Source organism: Ranitomeya variabilis, chromosome 4, assembly GCF_051348905.1.
Source record: "Ranitomeya variabilis isolate aRanVar5 chromosome 4, aRanVar5.hap1, whole genome shotgun sequence".
NCBI classification, from domain to species: domain Eukaryota; kingdom Metazoa; phylum Chordata; class Amphibia; order Anura; family Dendrobatidae; genus Ranitomeya; species Ranitomeya variabilis.
Window position 1 is genome coordinate 560,134,386 of NC_135235.1, and position 10,069 is coordinate 560,144,454.

At 48.9% G+C, this 10,069-nt stretch overlaps 1 protein-coding gene across 4 annotated transcripts in view; it reads right to left on the minus strand.

Annotated features, from left to right (window-relative positions):
- The window catches only part of DDX42 (DEAD-box helicase 42), a 42,034-nt gene extending 39,140 nt beyond the window's left edge, over nucleotides 1-2,894 (minus strand). Inside the window, exons 1-2 of one of the 4 annotated variants that reach the window (XM_077252742.1) lie at nucleotides 2,261-2,325; nucleotides 1,170-1,269 (exon numbers count right to left, since the gene is read on the minus strand). The gene's annotated coding sequence lies outside the window, so the exon portion shown is untranslated. Of the gene's footprint in view, nucleotides 1-1,135; nucleotides 1,270-2,260; nucleotides 2,326-2,401; nucleotides 2,533-2,698 lie in introns of those variants that run through there. The other 3 variants (XM_077252743.1, XM_077252744.1, XM_077252741.1) reach the window with 3 other exon arrangements.
- Nucleotides 2,895-10,069: the final 7,175 nt, after the last annotated feature.

The following is a 10,069-nucleotide window of genomic DNA, read 5'->3' on the forward strand; positions in this document are numbered from 1 at the left end:
TCTATATTTCTGTATGAGATATTCCACTTAGGGAGTGCGGTAGATTTATCATATTCTGAAAACAGAGAGCAGGCGCCGCTGATGGGTGGCCCATTGCTGTGACTGTGACCCACAATAAAAAGCTTACTGATGAGAGACTACTACTCCTATCAACCTACGCCTGCTGTCGCTGAAAACAGAGAGAGCAGGCGCCGCTGATGGGTGTAGTCATCAGCAAGCGCCTTTGCTCAAAGTATAGAAAAAAAAATTAAAATAAATAAAAATATTGAAATAAAAATAAAAGTTCTGGCAGTTGGGTTATGTGCCCACGATCTCGCATAGCAGCGCTTTGGACGCAGCTCAACTGTGCTGCGTCCAAACCGCTGCATTCTACGATCCATGCTCATTGTGCTTCTATTTGATGCTACATAAACTCACATGCGATGCCGGTCTATGAGCCGCAGCATGTCAATTTCTGTCACAGAGACGCTAGTTTCTGTAATAGGAATATCCACAATAGAATGTAATGGGTGCAGCAAATCCGCATGTGTACCAATGATCACATACTGATTTAACTGCGCGAATGCGTCTAAAGCCCTGTTATTTCCTCATTGTGAGCATGTACCCTTGCTGTTTGGTTACAGCCTATGTAGGTTCACTCTGTGAACGCTCCTACATAGGCTGGTGACAACGTCGGACATTGCTTCAAACCTTGGATTATGGTCAGACCTGGAATGAGGATATTGGGTTAAACGATTAAAGAAGGTGTCGGTTTTATTTCCAATAAAGCGTTTAAGTCAGTGTGTGTTTATTTAACTCTTTACTTACAGATTTAGTAATGAGGGTGTCTGGCCTACACCTCTTCATTACTAAACCTAGGGCTTGGTGTCAGTGACAGCTGCTGACACCAAGCCCTAATCCCATTACCCTGGAAATTACATAAAACTTTTAAACTTTTTAAAATATCTTTATTTTGCTCCAAGAAAATATTCATTGCTGTATAAAAATGCATAAAAAAAAAAAATCGCATGTATTTTCTGCTGCGTTTTTGCTGCCAACAAATTCCTACAGATGCAGAAATTTCTGCGATCACTTAATGTGTGCACATAGCCTTACAGGTAGCTCGGATCGCTTACTGCCATTGTCACACTCTCACCTACGTTAGGCAATCCTGAAAGAGCGTCCGTTACCTTGAAACGTGATGCGATCACAAGGTACAGGCGGATTGCCGTGGCAGCCGCGCGCCACTTTCTGCCACCATTTTGATGATCCTGTGCTGCCCACCCTATACTGAGTGTACAGAAGTAGAGAGCCCCTTTAAATTCAGCAGGATCAGTCCAAATGCAAGGACAGACGCCACAGCTGCACACAGCAGACGGGTCACCCGACACACACAGCAGACGGGTCACCCGACACACACAGCAGACGGGTCACCCGACACACACAGCAGACGGGTCACCCGACACACACAGCAGACGGGTCACCCGACACACACAGCAGACGGGTCACCCGACACACACAGCAGACGGGTCACCCGACACACACAGCAGACGGGTCACCCGACACACACAGCAGACGGGTCACCCGACACACACAGCAGACGGGTCACCCGACACACACAGCAGACGGGTCACCCGACACACACAGCAGACGGGTCACCCGACACACACAGCAGACGGGTCACCCGACACACACAGCAGACGGGTCACCCCCCACATACAGCAGACGGGTCACCCCCCACATACAGCAGACGGGTCACCCCCCACATACAGCAGACAGGTCACCCCCCCACATACAGCAGACGGGTCACCCCCCCACATACAGCAGACGGGTCACCCCCCCACATACAGCAGACGGGTCACCCCCCCACATACAGCAGACGGGTCACCCCCCCACATACAGCAGACGGGCCACCCCCACCCCCCACATACAGCAGACGGGTCACCCCCCACATACAACAGACGGGTCACCCCCCCCCCACATACAGCAGACGGGCCACCCCCACCCCCCACATACAGCAGACGGGCCACCCCCACCCCCCACATACAGCAGACGGGCCACCCCCACCCCCCACATACAGCAGACGGGCCACCCCCACCCCCCACATACAGCAGACGGGCCTCCCCCACCTGACACATACAGCAGACGGGTCGCCAGCACATCCTGTCATGGCAAAGGGTGAGGTTTGCAGCATTAGATAGTGAAGACCTAATCAGTTGCCCAGGAGTGTGATTTGCCCTCCTATAACCGCACTGACAACATTAGGTAGTTGCTATATTACCAATCCTCTCATCTATCCTCCCCCACCATCCTCTCAGCGGAGCCCCCAGTACGCTCCTCCCTTCTATGAGCCGCCCGCAGCCTGACACTAGATAACGTCTCCCTCCGTGCTCACACCCCATAATCCCCGCATTGCCTTCACCTGTTCCTGCTCCGTTCTCCGCGCCGCAGACCACAGCTCAGCGCCGCCTGCACACGTCACCAAGCAGCGGCCGGCTCCTGGGAATGACGTCACCACGCCACCCAGCACGTACAGCGCCCCGCCCCCTCCGGTGCTTGTTCGTGCTGCTGCCTCCGCCTCAAACGAACCAGAAACATCGTGAGTGGCGGCCTCGGCAGCGCTCAGTGACGGGGAGGAGGAGGAGTTTCACACTCTAGTGAACGGTGTGTTTGGGTCTACCACTAAAGCCAATGGGGACTGGAGGAGCATTGAACCAACCTGCACACGTGTTCTGTCACACCTTGCCCAGTATCGGGCTAGCTGCAGTGGTTTCTGAGCTTCAGCTGTGTCCACCATGAGACTTTCATGTTGCATATTTTCACTGCATCAGGATCCAAGAAGTAGCGTTTCTCCTTGCGGAGAGTGACATGATAAGCATGCCGAGGTGAGGAGACTTAAAGCCGCAATGCTCCTCTGGGAAATATGCTAATTATGCAATTATGTCTCATCTGAGAGATAGAGAACTAGAACTCTAGTGCCACCTATTGGAAGTAGCAATCCTAACAGTCAATGTCGACCCTTAAACGAGCCTTGTCACATGACTTAGGATAAAAGCCAAACCAGAATCTCAATTTGCAGACACTGTGTTTCGGGGTACTAGTTCTCTTCGGCTACTTTCACACATCAGGTTTTTCGCATCAGGCGCAATCCGGCGAATGCTGGTGGAGTCACTGTGTACATACATTACTGATCCTGAGTTACATCCAGTATCATACTCCAGAGCTGCACTCACTATTCTGCTGGTGGAGTCACTGTGCACATACATTACTTATCCTGTACTGATCCTGCGTTACATCCTGTATTATACCCCAGAGCTGCACTCACTATTCTGCTGGTGCACACTGTGCACATACAGTACAGGCCAAAAGTTTGGACACACCTTCTCATTTAAAGATTTTTCTGTATTTTCATGACCATGAAAATTGTACATTCACACTGAAGGCATCAAAACTATGAATTAACATATGTGGAATTATATACTTAACAAAAAAGTGTGAAACAACTGAACAGGGCTGGCTCCAGGTTTTTGAGGGCCCCGGGCGAAAGAGTCTCAGTGGGCCCCCCCTTTAACACATACCACGATTCATGATTGCATATAAACACAGCCATGTAGTATATAACACAGCCCACGTAGTATATAGCACAGCCACGTAGCATATAACACAGCCATGTAGTATATAACAGCCCACGTAGTATATAGCACAGCCACGTAGCATATAACACAGCCACGTAGTATATAGCACAGCCAACGTATCATATAACAGCCCATATAGTATATAGCACAGCCACATAGTATATAACAAGGCCCACGTAGTTTATAGAACAGCCATGTAGTATACAGCACAGCCCACATAGTAGTATACAGCACTGCCCACACAGTAGTATACAGTACAGCCCCCACAGTAGTATATAGCACAGCCCACACAGTAGTATATAGCACAGCCCACACAGTAGTATATAGCACAGCCCACACAGTAGTATACAGCACTGCCCACACAGTAGTATACAGCACTGCCCACATAGTAGTATATAGCACAGCCACACAGTAGTATACAGCACTGCCCACGTAGTATACAGCACTGCCTACGTAGTATATAGCAGCCCATGTAGTATATAACTGCCCACGTAGTATATAACACTGCCCATGTAGTATATAACACAGCCCACGTAGTATATAGCAGCCCACGTAGTATATAGCAGCCCAGCCCACGTAGTATATAGCAGCCCATGTAGTATATAGCAGCCAACGTAGTATATAGCAGCCCAGCCCATGTAGTATATAGCAGCGCAGCCCATGTAGTATATAGCAGCCCACGTAGTATATAGCACAGCCCACGTAGTATATAGCAGCCCACGTAGTATATAGCAGCACAGCCCACGTAGTATATAGCAGCCCATGTAGTATATAGCAGCCAACGTAGTATATAGCAGCCCATGTAGTATATAACTGCCCACGTAGTATATAACACTGCCCATGTAGTATATAACACAGCCCACGTAGTATATAGCAGCCCACGTAGTATATAGCAGCCCAGCCCACGTAGTATATAGCAGCCCATGTAGTATATAGCAGCCAACGTAGTATATAGCAGCCCAGCCCATGTAGTATATAGCAGCCCACGTAGTATATAGCACAGCCCACGTAGTATATAGCAGCCCACGTAGTATATAGCAGCACAGCCCACATATGTTGTGAATTAGACTTTTTGGCTCCTGTTGTGTATCCGCTTTTTGGGCTCCCCTGGTGGTTGCTGGTGGTACTGGTGACTTGTTTGCACTTTGCTGCTTCTGTTCACCTGCTTCCATCAGTGTTTGGGAGTTTCCTATTTAGCCTTGCTCTCCAGTCATTTCCTTGCCGGTCATCATTGTAACCAGAGTCTTTCGGTTGCATGTTCCTGCTACTAGTCTGCTGATCAGCTAAGTGGACTTATTGTCCTTATCGTTTTTGTATTTTTGTCCAGTGTACAGTTTTGTCATTTTCTGTTGCTGGAAGCTCTTGTGGTCTGATATTGCCACTCCTGTGTGATGAGTTGACACAGGAGTCTTAAAGTAATTTCAGGATGGTTTTTTGAAAGGGTTTTCAGTTGACCGTGAAGTCCTCTTTTGTATCCTTCTGCTATCTAGTAAGTGGACCTCTCTTTGCTAAATCTACTTTCATACTGTGTATGTCTTTTCCCCTGAAATCACCGTTAATATATGTGGGGGCTGCTATCATCTTTGGGGAATTTCACTAGAGGTAAGCCAGGTCTGTTTCTTCCTCTACCAGGCGTAGTTAGTCCTCCGGCTGGCGCGTGGCATTTAGGAAGCCATAGGTATGCTCCCTGGCTACTATTAGTTGTGTGGTAGATTTAGCTCACGGTCAACTCGAGTTTCCATCACCCGAGAGCTCGTTCGTTATTTATATGTTTCTTACGTTCCCTTGCCATTGGGAACCATGACAGGCTCCCTCTTGTGGTTACTAGTGATATGACTCTGGGTTTGTCTTTCCTCAGTTTGGCACCCACCTGGGTCGTTAGTCCAGGGGAGTTGCTATATAAGCTTCCTGGATCCTTAGTCCTGTGCCTGGCATCGTTGTAATCAGATCCTTTCTGTTTGCTCCTGTCTGCTGGTCCGGGTTCGTGCAAAATTAAGCTAAGTCCTGCTTCTTTGTTTTTTGGTTATTTGCTTGCTCTCATTTTTGTCCAGCTTGTACTAAATGTGATTCCTGACCTTGCTGGAAGCTCTAGGGGGCTGGTGTTCTCCCCCCGGGCCGTTAGACGGTTCGGGGGTTCTTGAATATCCAGCGTGGATATTTTGATAGGGTTTTTGCTGACCATATAAGTCATCTTACTATATTCTGCTATTAGCTAGTGGGCCTCTCTTTGCTAAATACCTAGCTCATTCTTACGTTTGTCTTTTCCTCTTACCTCACCGTTATTATTTGTTGGGGGCTTGTATCCAACTTTTGGGGTCTTTTCTCTGGAGGCAAGAAAGGTCTTTCTTTTCCCTTCTAGGGTTAGTTAGTTCTCCGGCTAGCGCGAGACGTCTAGAACCAACGTAGGCACGTTCCCCGGCTGCTGCTATTTGTGGTGCTAGGATTAGATATATGGTCAGCTCAGTTACCACTGCCCTATGAGCTGGTTTTTTGTGTTTGCAGACTTAGTAATTATTTCTGAGACCCTCTGCCATTGGGGTCATAACAGTACTTGGTGATGCCTTTTGGGCTCTCTAATGCTCCCTCAGTGTTTCAGTCCTTTATGCATGATATTTTCCGGAAGTATCTGGATAAATTTATGATTGTTTATCTGGATGATATTCTGGTTTTCTCTGAAGATTGGGACTCACATGTGGAGCAGGTCAGGATGGTGTTTCAGGTTTTGCGTGAGAATGCTTTGTTTGTTAAGGGCTCAAAGTGTCTCTTTGGAGTACAGAAGGTTCCCTTTTTGGGGTTTATTTTTTCCCCTTCTGCTGTGGAGATGGACCCAGTCAAGGTCCGAGCTATTCATGATTGGACTCAACCCACGTCAGTTAAGAGTCTTCAGAAGTTCTTGGGTTTTGCTAACTTCTACCGTCGTTTTATCGCTAATTTTTCTAGCGTTGTTAAACCTTTGACGGATATGACCAAGAAAGGTTCTGATGTTGCTAACTGGGCTCCTGCAGCCGTGGAGGCGTTCCAAGAGTTGAAGCGCCGGTTTACTTCAGGGCCTGTTTTGTGCCAGCCTGATGTCTCACTTCCCTTTCAAGTCGAAGTGGATGCTTCTGAGATTGGGGCAGGGGCCGTTTTGTCGCAGAGAGGCCCTGGTTGCTCGGTAATGAGACCATGTGCTTTCTTCTCTAGGAAGTTTTCGCCTGCTGAGCGGAATTATGATGTTGGCAATCGGGAGTTGCTGGCCATGAAGTGGGCATTTGAGGAGTGGCGTCATTGGCTCGAGGTGCTAAGCATCGCGTGGTGGTCTTGACTGATCACAAAAATTTGATGTATCTCGAGTCTGCTAAACGCCTGAATCCTAGACAGGCCCGCTGGTCATTGTTTTTTTCCCGTTTTGAGTTTGTGGTCTCGTATTTACCAGGTTCAAAGAATGTGAAGGCTGATGCTCTTTCAAGGAGCTTTGTGCCTGACTCTCCTGGAGTCGCAGAACCAGTTGGTATTCTTAAAGAGGGAGTTATCTTGTCGGCCATTTCTCCTGATTTGCGACGTGTGTTGCAGAGATTTCAGGCTGGTAGACCTGACTCTTGTCCACCTGACAGACTGTTTGTTCCTGATAAGTGGACCAGCATAGTCATTTCCGAGGTTCATTCCTCGGTGTTGGCAGGGCATCCGGGAATTTTTGGCACCAGAGATCTGGTGGCTAGGTCCTTTTGGTGGCCTTCCTTGTCACGGGATGTGCGGTCATTTGTGCAGTCCTGTGGGACTTGTGCTCGAGCTAAGCCTTGCTGTTCTCGTGCCAGCGGGTTGCTCTTGCCCTTGCCTGCCCCGAAGAGGCCTTGGACACACATTTCCATGGATTTCATTTCAGATCTCCCGGTGTCTCAGGGCATGTCTGTCATCTGGGTGGTGTGTGATCGCTTTTCTAAAATGGTCCATTTGGTGCCTTTGCCTAAGCTGCCTTCCTCTTCCGATCTGGTTCCTGTGTTCTTTCAGAATGTGGTTCGTTTACATGGCATTCCTGAGAATATTGTGTCTGACAGAGGATCCCAGTTTGTTTCCAGGTTCTGGCGATCCTTTTGTGCTAGGATGGGCATTGATTTGTCGTTTTCATCTGCCTTTCATCCTCAGACTAATGGACAAACGGAGCGAACTAATCAGACTCTGGAGGCTTATTTGAGGTGTTTTGTTTCAGCAGATCAGGATGATTGGGTGACCTTCTTGCCGTTGGCTGAGTTTGCCCTTAATAATCGGGCTAGTTCCGCTACTTTGGTTTCGCCATTTTTCTGCAACTCTGGTTTCCACCCTCGTTTTTCCTCGGGACATGTGGAGCCTTCTGACTGTCCTGGGGTAGATTCTGTGGTGGATAGGTTGCAGCAGATCTGGAATCATGTGGTGGACAACTTAAAGTTGTCACAGGAGAAGGCTCAGCGTTTTGCCAACCGCCGCCGCAGTGTGGGTCTCCGACTTCGTGTTGGGGATTTGGTATGGCTGTCTTCTCGATTTGTTCCGATGAAGGTCTCCTCTCCTAAATTTAAGCCTCGCTTCATCGGTCCTTACAAGATATTGGAAATCCTTAATCCTGTGTCCTTTCGCTTGGATCTTCCGGTGTCGTTTGCCATTCACAACGTGTTCCATAGGTCTTTGTTGCGGCGGTACGTTGTACCTGTGGTTCCTTCTGTTGAGCCTCCTGCTCCGGTGTTGGTTGAGGGCGAGTTGGAGTACGTGGTGGAGAAGATCTTGGATTCTCGTCTCTCCAGACGGAGGCTTCAGTATCTGGTCAAGTGGAAGGGCTATGGTCAGGAGGATAATTCCTGGGTGGTTGCCTCTGATGTGCATGCGGCCGATTTAGTTCGTGCCTTTCACGCTGCTCATCCTGATCGCCCTGGTGGTCTTGGTGAGGGTTCGGTGACCCCTCCTTAAGGGGGGGGTACTGTTGTGAATTAGACTTTTTGGCTCCCTCTTGTGGTTACTAGTGATATGACTCTGGGATTGTCTTTCCTCAGTTTGGCACCCACCTGGGTCGTTAGTCCAGGGGAGTTGCTATATAAGCTTCCTGGATCCTTAGTCCTGTGCCTGGCATCGTTGTAATCAGATCCTTTCTGTTTGCTCCTGTCTGCTGGTCCGGGTTCGTGCAAAATTAAGCTAAGTCCTGCTTCTTTGTTTTTTGGTTATTTGCTTGCTCTCATTTTTGTCCAGCTTGTACTAAATGTGATTCCTGACCTTGCTGGAAGTTCTAGGGGGCTGGTGTTCTCCCCCCGGGCCGTTAGACGGTTCGGGGGTTCTTGAATATCCAGCGTGGATATTTTGATAGGGTTTTTTTCTGACCATATAAGTCATCTTACTATATTCTGCTATTAGCTAGTGGGCCTCTCTTTGCTAAATACCTAGCTCATTCTTACGTTTGTCTTTTCCTCTTACCTCACCGTTATTATTTGTTGGGGGCTTGTATCCAACTTTTGGGGTCTTTTCTCTGGAGGCAAGAAAGGTCTTTCTTTTCCCTTCTAGGGTTAGTTAGTTCTTCGGCTGGCGCGAGACGTCTAGAACCAACGTAGGCACGTTCCCCGGCTGCTGCTATTTGTGGTGCTAGGATTAGATATATGGTCAGCTCAGTTACCACTGCCCTATGAGCTGGTTTTTTGTGTTTACAGACTTAGTAATTATTTCTGAGACCCTCTGCCATTGGGGTCATAACACACATAGTATATAGCAGCGCAGCCCATGTAGTATATAGCAGCCAACGTAGTATATAGCACAGCCCATGTAGTATATAGCAGCCCACGTAGTATATAGCAGCCCAGCCCACGTAGTATATAGCAGCCCAGCCCACGTAGTATATAGCAGCGCAGCCCATGTAGTATATAGCAGCCAACGTAGTATATAGCACAGCCCACGTAGTATATAGCAGCCCAGCCCACGTAGTATATAGCAGTGCAGCCCATGTAGTATATAGCAGCCAACGTAGTATATAGCAGCCCACGTAGCATATAGCAGCCCACCACGTAGTACATAACACAACCCAATCAGTATATAAGAGCCCATACCTTGTCCTCCCAGCCAGGCTCTGCATCCCCCCAGCCCCCGCAATCCTTTGTTCCAGGTGGCAGGTGCTGCACACTTCCTGTTTGGCGACACTCGGCTCATTCTCCAGGCACTGGACAGTCGGAAGTCACTCTGCTCTGCGTATCCATGGCGACGGATTGTGGATAGCTCTCCAGCAGCTGCAAAAGTCCCAGAGCTCCGTGCTGCCTCTGACTCCTCTCTTCTAGCGTGCACCTCGGACCGCATATGCCTGCCTCAGGGGCCGCATGCGGGCAGCCTGCCCCTAAAGCCGGCCCTAAATGGGCCCCCCTGTCTCGCCAGGGCCCCGGCACTTGCCCGGGTACGCTGGGTGCTGACGCCGGCCCTGCAACTGAAATTGTGTCTTATATTCTAGGTTCTTCAAAGTAGCCACCTTTTGCTTT